This window comes from Mixophyes fleayi, chromosome 6, assembly GCF_038048845.1.
Source record: "Mixophyes fleayi isolate aMixFle1 chromosome 6, aMixFle1.hap1, whole genome shotgun sequence".
NCBI lineage: Eukaryota > Metazoa > Chordata > Amphibia > Anura > Limnodynastidae > Mixophyes > Mixophyes fleayi.
The window spans coordinates 199,129,471-199,145,182 of record NC_134407.1 but is presented as its reverse complement, the minus strand read 5'-3'; the positions used below and the strand labels follow the sequence as shown (position 1 = coordinate 199,145,182).

At 40.4% G+C, this 15,712-nt stretch overlaps 1 protein-coding gene across 3 annotated transcripts in view; it reads left to right on the top strand.

Annotated features, from left to right (window-relative positions):
• The window catches only part of GAS7 (growth arrest specific 7), a 267,156-nt gene that overhangs the window by 103,387 nt on the left and 148,057 nt on the right, over positions 1–15,712 (top strand). Inside the window, exon 1 of one of the 3 annotated variants that reach the window (XM_075178002.1) lies at positions 890–994. The exons of the other annotated variants lie outside the window; for them this stretch is intronic. The gene's annotated coding sequence lies outside the window, so the exon portion shown is untranslated. Of the gene's footprint in view, positions 1–889; positions 995–15,712 lie in introns of those variants that run through there. 3 annotated transcript variants of the gene reach the window in all.

Here is a 15,712-nt window from a genome sequence, read left to right as displayed (position 1 = left end):
GAAATCACATGACCACTCTTTACAGCGTGGAAGTGGAAATGATGAGGTGGAAATGATGAGGTAGAAAGGAAATGAGGTGGTACAATAGTTGATTACGTTGGTGGTTTGTCTTTCCCTGTGGGAAATGTCTGGACTTAGTTATTACTATAAACCAGAAATGTTAGATTTGCTATTCTCTAATGAGAGGATCCCATGCAGAAAAGCTGATGATCTGTCACTGGGAAGGTGGTGATAGAAAAGAACTGTTCTTTTTACACTTAACAGGCAAACAAACATACACAGTCATAATGTTTTGTCTCACATTTTAGATATCTAAGCCTTGAAATGGTCTTGCCCCAGGTGCAGACAAGGGAAGGTAGGTAGATATGAGGGGAGTACGTAAGTAGGACATGAATAGATGTGAGGAAGGTTTTTATTTATTTTTTAATACCATCTGTGCTGGTTTGAGAATGCCTGTAATCAGAATTTAGGAAGCAGACAAATATGGATCTACCCTCCGGACATCAAGCAAAGATGGAATTCTAAAAAACAGAGCTGCTTCACAAAGTTCTTCAAAGAAGGCTTTGTGGGGTCTGAGGGATTAGGCGCGTTGCCAAAGTTCTATACTACAAACCACTCATTTATTACTCTGAAGTTGACCATAAGTGTCTGCTGTGCCGGCTCTGCCATTGTGTCTTCAATATGATTTAATTGGCTGTACAGACTGTTTTATAATGGAACAGAGAGGGAATCTAAAATGGTCTTTTTCTTCCTACTCTCCCCTCAGTGACGAAAGTCTGAATGAAAGTTTTGAGTGGCAGGAAAGAGTCCTAGATTGCTCTTTGTGTTGACCTCGAGTGTTGTCATCCTTCTGTTGTAATCATTTCCTCCCTGTACACTATGTGATTGCGCTAATTCCTTCTCATTAGTGGGAAGTGGTAATGGAGTAAAGGACCTAGTGACAGAGCTGTGGCAAGTCTTAGGACACGAAAGAGACCAAATCAACGCAACACTGGTAAGAGCAAGTGATGTTTGATGTTGAAAAACCTCATTAGATGGACTGTGGTCCTGGACAATCTGTTCCCGGACAATCTGTTCCCTTCTCCAGAGGGCTGATTTACTGACTGAAAGCTTATTTACATCAGTCCTGAGTTCAGCAGTTTATTTGTCTTTTGTTATTGAAAAAGATTTTTTTTAATAAATACTTGTATGTTTTTGACTTTTAAAAAGCAAATGTCCACAGACATTATGGGGTATATGTACTAAACTGTAGGTTTGAAACAGTGGAGATGTTGCCTATAGCAACCAATCAGATTCTAGCTGTCATTTTGTAGAATGTACTAAATAAATGACAACTGGAATCTGATTGGTTGCTATAGGCAACATCTCCACTTTTTCAAACCCGCAGTTTAGTAAATATACCCCTATATATTATGTAAACCAGCATTTTACCATTTTCCACATTAATTTTACTAATTTTACCAGAGACAAATTGGATGTGCGTGTGTGTAAAATGAAACTTTGTTAAAAATGTTTAAAAAAACTAAAAGGGGAAACTACACTTATAAGGAGATTACATTTCCTGGAATGAAACCTCACTTATTTTTATCACCAATATTATAAATAATATAATATTATAGAACTTGACCAGTTTATAATTGATGAAAATTGCTGAGTGTTCCCATTGAGGTTTGTGATGAAACATATAGCCACCTTTATATATCCCCTATTGCAAGAGTTAGCAGGTACTTGTAATCATCCCTCAGGGCCCAACTTACTGATTTAATTTATGACATCAGCTATTTCTAACTCTGCATGAGCACTTGCATAGATTCCTTTAGGCAGACCAGTGACATTTCCAGAGAAGCATCATTAATATGGTTTTCTATTTATACTAAGCGGCGTACAAACCTGATGGGCAGCACGGTGGCACATTGGTTAGCATTGCTACCTCACACAGCTGTGGTGATGAGTTCAATTCCAGACCAGAGTTCTATCTGCATGGATATATAAATAAACCATAATAAACAGTGCTGTCTAATGCATACTTGCCAACTTTAAGAGGCAGCTGTCCGGGAGGGGGTCTGTTGAGGGGGCGTGGCCTCGCATGGTGCATCGTTAGGCTCCGCCCCGGGCAATCATTACCTATTTTACCCAATCGCGGCAGAGGGCGGGGCCACGGTGCCGGGTTTAGCCCCACCCCCCGCCATCTTCAACAGCGGCGACTTCGGGATCCGGGATTTTTGCCTGCTCTCTCGGGAGTCCGGGAGAACTCCCAAAAATTCGGGAGTCTCCCGGACATTCTGGGAGAGTAGGCAACTATGGTCTAATGTGCACATATGGCCATGTCATAGCTGCCTGCTAATCGTAATTTCCAGACCCTGACCCAGGTTTTAACGATTTGTCCCTGAAGATGTTTGTCCTTTGGAATTTTCCCTATTGTTCAAGATTTGCCAATTGTACAGTACAGTTTCATTCTGCAGAGTGAATGTAGATTCTCCCTACCTGCTGTTATTCTCAGGCCTTTATAAACTCATATTTATTGAGTATTTTAAAATGCAAAACCAGTCTCTTATTGTCACGTTCAGTGAACATGTGCTGATGGGGATTTTCTGGAGTGTGCCCAGAAATCCTGCTGCCAGAGGCAGCTGTGCCAGGTACCTCATTAGAGGTGTATTAGTGTAGCAAGGGCCATCTAGGCAGTGTCGTGTGTGACATGCTCAGATTCAGTTAGGTGTCATTGGTAATTGGCTTAATAAATTAACAATTACAGGTATTATCAATATTTTTTATATATATATATAGCGCCAGCATATTCCATTGCGCTTTGCAATTGGAAACAAACACAGTAATAAAACAATACTGGGTGATACAGACAGACAGAGAGGTGAGAGGGCCTTGCCCACAAGCTTACAATCTATAAGACAATGGGAGATTGATACATGAGGTTAAGTGCTACATATTGCATATTGATCCAGCCAGATAGCAAAGGTAAAAATGTTTAGTGGGCTATATGATCCGGTCACACAGCAATGATGGTCAAAGGGTTGTTGTCTTGTGTGAACTGTGTATTCGATTTTAATTTGATAAGCTTGCCTGAAGAGCTGAGTTTTCAGAGAATGTTTAAGGACTAGAGGAGAGTCATATTGTACGAGGGAGGGAATTCCGAAAAGTGGGTTCATTCCGAAAAAAAAAAGAATGGGAACGGGTATTGAGCAAGGATGAGAGACGCAGATCTTAGAGGTGTCGAGTCAGGAGATGTTTTGGAGACCAGTGAGGAGATGTATGTTGCTGTAGTTTTGTTGATGACTTTGTTTGTTAGTAGAAGAATTTTATATTGGAATAAACAGGCAACCAGTGTAGAGACTGACAGAGCGGCTCAGGACTTGATGATGAATTACAGGTACTGTATGTGTATGTTTTTTCTTTTCTATCTAAGTTATGTGTCTGATCTAACAAAACAGAGGATCTCAGAAATGATGCTACCACAAACACTCTGCAAGGGCCACATCTGCTCCCAGTGACACCAGTTAGACCCAGGCAGCACCCTCTGCAGTGTAGCTGTCTGTCTTTTATGTCTTTTATGTGTTTTACGTCTTTATGTCTTTTACATATACAATCACTGTATCAATCCATACAATTGTACCACCTGCAACCTCCTAATTCCTCTTTTGTAAAGTGTTTCCTGTATTTATTTTCAACCCCTCCTTTTTTGTACAGTTTAGGAAATTCTGCTTCTGCAGTCAGATAACTTATCACAGTACAGTCTAACCAATGTCCATGACCACAGACATTAGTAGAGGCTAGTACAGGATCATCAATATTTTCTATGTTAGTCTCATTCTAGCTTTATCTAGCTGGTGGTCTCTCTTAATGCTGGAATCCCATGAAAAAAATGTGGTGTTTTTTTTTGTTTTGTTTTTTTAACAAAAATCACTGTGATCGGCTGTAAGAAGCAGCTTGGTAATTACCTTTTTTTCTTGGTTTCTTCATACTGCTATACTCATGATTTTTAATTCTGCAGACTTTCCAAAGTGTAATGTGACTACCATGGCAACCACAGTCACATGGCACACGACGTAGTGAACAGAGAGGCTTCGGAATGCCCCTCTGAGGCTGTGACATCCTCCCGCTCCTTATCCCTCCTCAGATCTCACATAACATGCTGAGAGTATGTCTGTGTCTGGCAGCCATACTTATTTTCCCTCTATAGAGATTTTTAAATCCATGCTTAAAATGAACTTAACTTGTTATTTCATGAAAAAACTCCATTGTGTTGGATTGCTGTTTTAACTCTCTATACTTGTACTTGTGACTTTCACTTAAAGCAGTGTTTGACTCACGCTTGAGATCCTTTACAGTTATACATTTACATCTGAAATTGGACGTCCCCTTTAATGTTTTGTGTACTAGCACACCAAGTATGTTTTTTCACATTCTCATGTTCTCTGTTCTATGCTGTGTGTGATGACCGCTTTGACATATAACACCTTGCCAAAGCTGCCACGTAATTCAGTAGACACCATTGTGCAACAGTTGCTGCCAAATTCATACACAGAGATGCTGTTTTTGTAACTGAAGTGATTCACTTACTGGCTTTGGAACATCTCTCTTTCTCGCCAATGGGCAGAACTCAGTCGGATACCAAGGACCAAGCTAAACTGTTGCTAGCAGCATGTACCTTTTGAAGCTTTAAAGTGTATCAGTTACCTACACATAGTGGAGGCAATTTTGTGTGCTGAACTATTGATAAAATGCAGCCTATCAATCAACAGGCACACCTTCGTTTCCCTTGTTAGCAACACCGTACCTCACTGGGCAAACGAGGAGAGTATGACCTTGCCGCTGGCCGACCAAATGGAAGCATGGTCACGCCACGCTTGGGGTGACCATGCTTAAGGGGTGTGCCTAGTGCATCTGAAGTGATAGACTGTCCCCAAACCTCCACTATATACCTTTCAACCGTCCCAAATTTCCTACGACGACCCTGGAATTTGGAGTAAGTCATGTTGTGAGCTGAACCCCAGAAGGAAGCTCCAAGTATCTGCCCAGTTGAAAGGTGAATAAGTCTGGTTGGAGATTGTTGGGGCTTTGGAGGGCAGTCACTAAATCCACCTAATCCCTTCCTGCTTGGACCCTATTTAAAGGAGGGTGAGGGAGCTTGGACAGGTTTTGGTGGTTACCTATTCCTTACTTTACTGGTACACAGGGTTTGGTGCTTACATACTTATCACTGTCCTTTGTAAAAATGCTTAATGTGTGTCCTTGGGGGGGCCCAATATGTCGGGAGCGGATGCTTGGTGGCTGCCACAAGGGACAACTTTTAGTAAAGGGACAACTTTTTATTGAGGAGACACCCTCAATAAAAAAGGCCCTTATATGAAGAAAAAGGTGGGTGGGCACTCTAAAACAGAGTGGTAGCATCTGTAAGTGGACAGAAGCACCACGTAGAAAGGGGTTTGGCTGAAAGGCTTCAGGGCTTCATGGTGAGAGCTACTTGTTAGAAGAGTACTCTTGAAAAGCTGTATCGTGAGGGGGAAGTCATGATAATTAGGCAGTGTGGCTGAACTAAGTGCAACAGTGCCCTGAATGAGGGACATTTTTTTAAATCCCCAGAAGACTAATGGTCTTTTTCAATGGAGTAGACTGTTCCTGCATGGACGTGTATGGGAGTGTTGGAGTCCCTTGGCATTGGAACATTATATGTGTGTGTGTCCTGAGAAAGCCCTATAGAGAAGGAAGTGCTAATTGCTACAGTGTGGGAACTGAAGAAGAGGGTCACTACTTTAGGGGATGGTGTGCACATATGAAGGAGTGTCTGGATATTGGGATGTGATATTAGTAGGAGAGAAGTCCCTGTTGCAGGATATGGTGTGCAAGAGCTTTTGATTTTCAGTACACTGCATGCCTGCTGTGACCTGTCATGCTGCTGAACTGCTATGTCCAGAAACACTCTGTGGGGGGAATCCAGCTGACCGCGTTACTGCTGAAAGTAATGCGGCCTGCGCACTATTACAGATATTACGGTAATAGTACGCATTATTATCATTAATACGGTAATCTTTAACGCTGGTTTTGGCTTGCAGCTCAGGGAGCAGCGAGCAGAAATCAGGGTTAAAATGACCGTATTAACAGTAATAGATTTAGTTTCACGTTACTCGCGGCAGAATTGAATTCCCCGCCTATATGTATTATGTAACAGTCGCCCATTTAGATATGCAACTATGGTGTCCAAGTGTGTCCAGGAGTGAGGAGTTCACATAGCATGGGACAACTGCTAATGAACCATGCTGGAAGAGTTGGTGTTCAGCTTTGAGCGTAAATGTTTGATATGTGCTTGAGGAAGAATATGAATAAAGCTCTTATTGTTTGAATGGAGACAGCTGGGCGCCTAACATTTCTTTATGACTTTGCTCTCCACCACCATTTTCTATCACTAGTATCCACTCTACACGACTTGTGTTAAAAAGGGGGAGGGGGCTCTGGTCGGTATTTACCTAAAAGACACAAGTTAGCCTAGGACAGGGGTAGGCAACCTGTGGCTCTCCAGGTGTTGTGAAACTACAAATCCCAGCATGCTTTGCCAGTAGATAACCAGCAGATAGGTGGCAAGGCATGCTGGGATTTGTAGTTTCACAACACCTGGAGAGCCGCAGGTTGCCTACCCCCTGGCCTAGGAGAACGATTGTATATGGTCATCAGACCATGCCACCAGAGTGGTCTTCACAGAACAAAATTAATGGGGGATATAGCAAACATCCATTATCGCCCCTATGATCAATTATAAATTACACAATGTCTGCCGCCTTCTGAGACAAAGAGATTGGCACATATAATCCCCAAAAATCACAGTCACACTTTCTTGTGAAATCTCTGTTCTTTTATTCAATGACTAATGAGCTTCTGGCTGGAGTCAAAGGTTTATCAAAATTGTGTAATTCCCTTTGTTTTGGAATTTTTTTTGTTCACTACTGTAATGGGATTTATTTGTCAAAATCTCCTGGCTGTAAAACCAGACAGCAGAGATTCATGACTATAAAAAGCATTTTCGAACCATTTTGTATCAGATAAGTTCCATTGTTTTACCCATGACCCACATCACAATCTCTTTCTTCCCGAATGCTGACTTTCTTCCCTTGCTCGTTCACCATTGGATGCTGTTCCATTAAGCGAAATTTTTTGCTGCCTTACATGCTGATTCCCTGGTTGTCATTCTTCCTGGGCATAAACACTCCTGTGCCTATTTATATAGTTGTGACGATTATGTAGTATATCTAATGACTGATTGTTCTTTCCTGTTGAATTCATGTATGACACTGTATATTGTATATAACCTTGTAATGTAATCTCAACGTGTGCTTTGCTAGATGATATGAGTTTGAACCTATGTTAGTCTTTGAAACTAGCTAGGCCCGGGATAGATAAGGATCTTGGGGGAGTTTGAAGCCCCAAAGTTGTAAACCATCTAGCCACTCAAGCCGAGCAGAGGTGAGAGATTCTCTGAGGTGCCCAAACATATATCTTAGTGATGGATAATTTACTTCGGAAAGTTCTGTCATTTTGGGAACCAATCTGACTTAATTGAAAATGTAATTCCTAAGGTGGGGGTGAAGAAGGGTTTTAAATCTTCTGCCTTAGACAATAATGTGTGCATTTTCATGAGGTGGTCTATCAAGACTGAAATGTCTCATATTTCTCAATTGTGTTCCCTCACACACCAGGTCTTAACTAGTAAGTAGTGACTCTGATTTTATTTCCTATTTTATTTTCTGAAACTTATTTGTGCAACATATTGTATGTCTTGTTGTTCATTTTTGTAACTAAGCTTGGAAGCATTTTTCAGATTAAATAAATTTAATCTAGTGTGCTCTCCGTGATTCTTTGTGAACTTACGAAGCCAAGTATAATAAATTCTTTGTGGTGGTAGAAAAGGTGTATTCCTTGCTATGTGACTAAGGTGACGCCAGTCATGGCCAGCTGTTCAGATTGCTGTAACTGGGACAGGCTCGGCATTTGTGACAATAGTCATGCCAGTTTAGGTGTTCTGGGACTAGTGAGCCTTGTTTGGGTGCATTTCCGTGTAGCCAGTCTATATTTACAGGGGAGACCTGGCAAATTTTAGCCCAGGGGTAAGACTCAACTAAGTTGCCTATTAGGAACATTTTAATGGAAAACAAAAATACAGGTGACCCAGCCCAAGGTAGCCCACTATGTGACCAGTCCAGGGGACAGATAGCCCCCTGCCCCCCAGCCCAGCCTGCCCCTGTCTATTAAAGCTTCTCAAACTGTTCTACGGTGCCTACGGTGTTAGTTTCTTGTGTTTTAAGTATTATTCTGCTCTTCTGATCTTGTATGGGACCTGTGAAGATACTGAGAACCTGTTTCAGGTCCAACGCGCTTGCTCTCAGGTGATATTGGGCGCAGGTAGTGGAGGAACTGCTGAGGTTGCAGAGAGTCGAGGTAGCTCTGCCACTGTTGTGAGGTAATTTTGTAAATGAAGGAATGAGGTAATACCTGTAAATCTATTAAAATTATGCATATTGTATGTTATGTACGTTGTAATCCTCTTCTTTTGTCTATATAGAGTTATAGACTGAGCCATGCATTTATTTTCATCCGTTAACACTTTTCTTGGTTTCTGCCAGTAATTTTGAGCCACAACAGATTTTGTTTTTTGTTGTATTTTAGCCACTTCCTTTTTCCCGTTCTCGAAAGTGTCAGATGTACATGGCACCCCCTCCCCCAAAGTTGACCAAAGAGGACTTTTGAGGAACATTCTCCAATGCTGATGCTGATCAACATCTGATCTATCCTGATGGAATCTGCTTAATAAGCGCATTAAAATTGCAGCAGTCTCCTCCTTACTAGTATAACTGCTCTTACAATGTCTTTTTTTTTTTTTTACTGTTTGTTGCTTTTTAAAGGTTTACAAGGCTTACTCTTTAAAAATGTCTAACTTCATGTTGTTCCAGATACTTTTGAATAACATACTTTTAAAGACATATGTTTTATTTCTGGCTTGCTTAATTAGGATTTGTAACGCTCTCTAACCCTGCAGGCGTTGGTGTAATTTGCGGTTCGTTCATGTGTTTTTCCGCCTTGCACCAAGCCTGTTTTGCTGAGAATTGGTTGTTCTGCCAGCACCAAGGCCATTCCTGGCTCTCAAACAAACATATGCACAAATAGGAAAGCGTCTGGACAAGAGCGGCCAGCCCCCCCATTGTGCCATCCAGAATTGGTCTATAAGTGGCATCTATTAGTCATGATCTAAACCTGGATTTGTTCATCTCATTAACTCTTTATATTCAGTGCTGCCTAGTTTCATTGGAACAGACCCTAAAATGTCTGTGTTATAATTTTATTGTCTTTTCATTTATTTCTGCAGTTACCAACACTTTAGTATGACTTAAAATTATGTTGGGGGTAGGAGTCTCGCCAATGTTTTTCCTACTTAGAAATCAAATTACTCTTCATAGTCTGGAGTTTGGTGACTGAGCCACATTGACTTGAATAAGAACAGAATTAAATCAATATTTATTTATAAAGGAACTGACATTTTAATACTGTAATTGATAAGTGATGTTAATATATGTATGAATCACTGTTCCATAATAAGCAACTTTCAGACTTGCGGAACTGAGACAAAATAAGCCACGCCCATTTCACACGCCACGCCCAGAAACAACCACTTTACACCCAGAAACGACCACTTTGGGGCTAAATTCGGCCAGGTTTTGTAAGCCCTGCCGTTCACTAGGAAAACTTGCTGCATAAGAAATTGTCTTTGTTTTTATATGATCACAGAGCTTGTCAGTGACTTCTAATTTTCAATAACTTACCATAGGGAGTGCATTATGCTATCCACTGATAAATCAACAAAATGCGGTTTTAAAAAATACTAATTTTCCTGTCAGAATATTGACTCAACCAGTCCCTCAGCTTGAACTTAAAAGAACAAAAGTGAAATGGTTGTATTTATTTTTTGCAACAAAGAACCATTTAAATATTATCCCAATACTACACATTTACAAAAACAACCTTATCAGAAAGGTATTTCTATATAAAATAATTGAATCTATATTATTTTTGCTTAAAAAAACAAAAAAACAAAAACCCAAAAAAACCACACAAAATAAAATGTTTGAACCTATAGAGGTATATTATTAATAAAAGGATAGCATTTTATTCTGTCACACCCCACTGCGCTTCTATCTCATGCTTTCTATTCGTTGTCAAGCATGGAGACCACCTGTTAATCTGTCAGTGTCAGGAGGTTGAAGGTCCGTGTCTGAGAAGATGTCGCTGTATCCTGTGGGAGCACAAGTTTGCATATCATTTCTGCCTCCTTCTCATTTTCCTGCTACTGTAGACTTTCATATCGCTGTTTGATAATATAAAGTCAAAGCACATTGTTCTGAGTACTTTGCTCAATGCTTAAAGGGGAGTACGCTGTTGTTTATCCATAGGTTTTGTTGATATATTTTAACATTCATTAAATCACTTTTTTCCTGCAAATTTGTATGCGTCAACATTACTGCTGAGAGAAACGTTGAATTACGCTGCGACCCCAGTAATCACGCAAATGACTAATTTGTTTTTCCAAATTACTTTTAAACAATTAATCTCTCAGACACTGGAGTATCGATGTTTTATTCGGCCAGTAGAGTGCTACAAACGCTATTTACGAAAAAAGGGTGATACACTTCTTTTTAATTTTTTTATTTTTTTATGTTGCCATGACTGGCACCTAGATTTGCTCCAACAGTAAACTCCTATTCATGCACACAAGATGCATATTAAGCTCTTTGTTGTTTGAGGTCATTGTGCCTCTTTTCCCAGCTCGTTATGCTAGAGTAATGACAGCATTACTCCAGGGCAAAACGGCAAGGTCAACGTGAACGATACCACGAGCTGGCAGAAGTTGTTAACATGCGGAATTTTGAAAGGATTTTTATTTTTTAAATCATACCTTTTGTGATCATCTTACAAGCTGAACTTTTATTTGCATAATGGTAAATTTATTCATTTGCGTTCATCTTCACATAGTTCCCCCACACCCCGAAATAAAGATAACAACAGAAAACAATAAAGCAATAAAAATTCCAAAGAGGCTGAAATATAATTTAATAAGTATTCTTGTACCCTTGGTCAATCCTTGGCTGAACCACCTCTGGAATCTGTTCTAGGCAGGAGTGTTTTTGGATAAGTCTCTGTTAACTTTGAGCAATATTTTCCCTTTTATCCCAACAAAATTTAAGCTGGATCAAGTTAGTTGTGGGGTGACGATGGACAGCAAGTTTCAGTGGGATTAACATCGGGATTCAGTGTTCTTCTGGCACTGAGCTTTGGATCACTGTCCTGTTGAACAACTTTCTCCACAGTTTCAGCTTAGGGTAAACAGGTCCAGGATTTCTATGTAATATGCACCATTTAACTTGCCATCGTTCCAAAATTGCTAGTCCCTTCTGCTGACAAGATTCCCCATAACATGCTGCTACCACTGCCATTCTGGGCATGGTGTTTCCTGGCTCAAATGCAGTGTTTGTTTTGCTTCACGCATTTTCCTTATTACGCAGGTCATATGCTTCTGGCTGCATTTTCCCGCAGAGGAGAAAGGGGGTGGGGCCTCCCCCAGCACTCGGCAACAAGATCTCCCCTCTGTGATCTCCCAGTATGTGATAGCAATAGGAGTACTGCGCCGTTATCCCTATTAAATAAGCTTCCCCATCTCATGCATTTGCTGGAGAATCCTGGTGGAAGTCCCCTGCGGTAAAATTTTCACAGAAGCCCAAACTCCAGGACAATCACCCGTTTTCGCCAGGGAAAGAGCTTCTTTTGTTTGGGCTTTAAATATTCTTGTAGCCTTCCCCAAATCTCTGTCTCTCGATAATCATATCTCGGACCTGATCTTCAGTCTTCATTTAGAATCTTCCTTTGGGAGAGTGGAAAGGGGGTGGGTGTCTACCATGCTATAGGACATCACAGAGAGCAGGGTATTTATATATGCAAATCATCTAATAGGTGATCCTCTAATTCCTTACACCGTGGTCTACGTGGTTATGCATCACACGTGTGCAAATATGAGCTTGGACTACAATGGGGTATAATTCCAACTTTTATATTTTCCTTTCTGTTTTCATTTTTAGCAATAAGGGAAGGATTTTCGAAAATTTATTTTGGTTTACGATCATACTCGATACTTTGTAGATCAGTGCCAAAAAAATCCTACTTCAATCTATCAAATTTAGGATTTGTGGCAACAAAATGTATAAGATGTTCATTCTCTAGATCCAAATTATTTCAAGATTGATTTAGAAAGTGGTTATTTTTTTGGTATGAATGTTTTTTAATATGACAAAGTTGTAACTGTTTCTCTGTTTTGACTACACATGACAATTCCAAGCAGCAGATCAAATGAAGACAGCGAGGGAGAACATCCAGAACAAATGCTTTTGCTTTATTATATCCTGCTATTAATGAGCCATTAAAGTCATAAGTATTCCCAAAAATGACAGTGTTCTGCACTGCTAAGCCATGTGTTGTGTTCTTGTCCAGTCTATGATCCAGTGCTACCAAAATCTGGAGAAATCAACGTTATGGCTCACGTTCAATTCAGTAAAGGGTCAAGGCCAGATAAATCAGATTCCTCCAGCTTCAACCTATTCATTGAGGATTAACGCTGTCCTCATAGACCGCTAAGGGAACTGCGACTGTGAACAGTTCATCAAGTCCCGAAAAGCTTCTTAGGATGGCATCACTTATATTTTTACAGGGTTCCAATGCCATCGGAGAGGCTTCACTGCACTCTTCTACCAGTCCCTAAACTATGAGCACACTCAGACGTTTTGTGCAATAGATATACAAGGGAGTGATTGGGCACTTCCTCCTTTCGTCGCAGTGTTAGGGTACGGCAAAAAGGTTTTCCAATAACCATTAGGGGAGGGGGGTGTTTTACAGGGACTCTACAAGAATCTCTGGCATGTTAAATAGCATTGGTACTCCATCTTATATCGCTGCTGTATAGTTCTGCTCATTAGTCACCAATGAAGAACAGACCCTTAAATATCCCAACATAAGGACCAATATTAGCAATATTCAGTATTTAGCAAGGATGAGTGTTTGCTATTATTTTGTCATCCACTTCACTGCCGCTTATGAAACAGTGTATTTTAAAACAGATATAAGTACCAGGCATTTTAAGCCATATTTATTGAATATTGCAAATATTTTATTTTAGTAATTGCTTAAATCTGCCCCACCTTCTGTTTAGCTTTCTTATTATCCATTCCTCTTTTTTCTGTCATAGTCTAACTTACCCAATGTTTTCTTGGGCTGTGCTAAATTCAGTATGACGGTCGTCAGCTACCGTAAGAACCAGGTTCACACCCCAATTCTCTAACCTGGACTTTTGCCAGTTATCCATCCCCTCTCCATCTGCGTGGTTTTAAAAGCCGCTCAGAAAAATGTTAGTAGCGTATTTTATTTGCTACAGAAAACACAGCTTTGGGTCTCCAGTAACTGTTTACAGGTGTTTTGCATTTGTTTCAGTGGCACTTAATTTTAGCAGCGTTTCTTATCGGTCAGGGGACAAAGCTACATGTAGCGTTTGCGGACTTCCAATGCTGACAAATGAGGAGATCTCACAGACTTTACTGATGAATTGACAGCAGATACTGTACCTGCTGAACTTTTTATGGCCACACACTAGTGTCACACAACCTAATGTAAATACCTGGACAGCTCTGTTCGACTCCATTATCAATATGCTACTATATTACACCTGCCTCCTGTTGTCTCGTCCTTTGGCATTTAGCCCCCCGAATGAATAGGTTATATTCTCAAGCAATTGGACATCTGGGAAATTTTCAGTCTGCATATCCATCTCCACTGAATTTAACCAACGAAGATCATTTCCCAACCATAATAATTTTATACTCCGTAAAGAAATAGACTGCAGAAGAGAAGGCCGTTATATTGAGAATAATAATTTAATCAGCCGCTGACTCATCGGAGCTTACAGTCTTAAGTACCTACCACACACACACAGTAGAGTGCAGTCTTTAAGCAGTCGATGAACCTACTAGTATGTTATTGGTCTGTTAGAGGAAACCCACTCAATCAAGGTGAGAACTTGCAAAGTCCACACAGATAAGGTCACCCACGTGATTATATCTACAGAGATTAAAATCCAGATTTGTTAAACTGTCCTTTATATGGAAAGAATACTTATTAGAAAAGCAATATATGTTTTGAAGAGAACCTTTTGTTGACTAAAACAGGACTTTCAAATGTTTTGAGCAATGTTTATTCAAATAATTGGCACACATGTCACAATAGTATTTAGTATTGTTTGAGTTGATGAGCTCCACCCAAAACTAAATCTTCATTTATCCTTTAATGGATACTGAATTACTGCTGTTGCCTTCTTCAATGAGAAGGTATTTCCATAACATTGCCAAAAGAAAAAACAAAATTGGGGACGTAATCCTTATTGAAGCAAATGTGGGCAGAGGCATTTGAATTGTTCCTTCTATGACCATAAAGGGCAACTATGCATCCAGAATCACTGGTGTATAGCTCAGATTCATCTACATATGTAGTACTGTATATCTTTATACTAAGTGCCAGTTCTTAGAAACATACTGTGGGATGCTATAAGTGACACTTATAACAGGAAATCTGTAACAAAAGTATGGTAAGTAGAGAGGCACATTGCGTGATTTTGGCCATAAACTATAAGCATATAATGTAAAAACACAACCAAAAAAACTACCCATCACCCTTTTCTTCCAGTGTATTACATCAAGACAGGTAATTAGACTCCCACTGTCTGAAAGATGCTGGTGTTATCCTATACTTGTACTGGAGAGCTACATAGGCAATGTATGAGAGCTGCAGGAAAGAAGTGACCCAACGCACAGTCTGTAATGACAGCTGGCTCTGTATTGGGTGAGTGCTGCTACAGCCAAGCCAGTAGCTGGCTGTCATTACAGCTATTGTGTTACATCCCCCCTCTTGTGCGACTCTCCAAGGATTTCAACATTCACCAGTGGGCCAGTCCAACACTGGTTGGAATTACTGTGTACTGTGGATGCACATTTCCGCAAAGCATACAGAGTCCAAAATAATTTGTCCAATAAAAAAAAATCTAGTAAAAATGTCTGTTGTACAATAACCGTTGGCACACATGTACCAGCATGCCATAACGGCCATTGACATAATGGGACATGTCCTTCCAAGTACACTAAGATCCACAGATGTTAAAAGTGCAGAGCTGCAGCTACTATCAGCTGCTGGTATCAGACTGTGCTGCACATAAGATGATCCAAGTGTGGCAGAAATTGTCTGACTGCAGTCAATCACTTTCAAACATACTTTTCCTTTTGGGATCTCAACTTTTTTGTCACATTGGTGGCCCCAGCTGGTGACTTGGTTGCCAACGCTGCCTTTTCTTGATTCCACATGAACAATTACTGGATGATGTTTTTTTATTGCCAATCTTCTTCCTTCGTGGTGCAGCTGGGATCACAATTTTGGATAGAAGGAGCCTGAACAGGAGCCTCCTGGGCTCACATTTCCAAAAGATCTTCAGTGTTTCATAAAGATGTCATGATTCCAGGACTGATCCCTTATAGGTACTAGAGTTCTCCACTCGTTTGCCCCCTGAACATTCTGCTTGTTTGCAGCTTGATCCAACTGAAGATTTAGGTAGGATCTGTCGGCAGATCTAGTA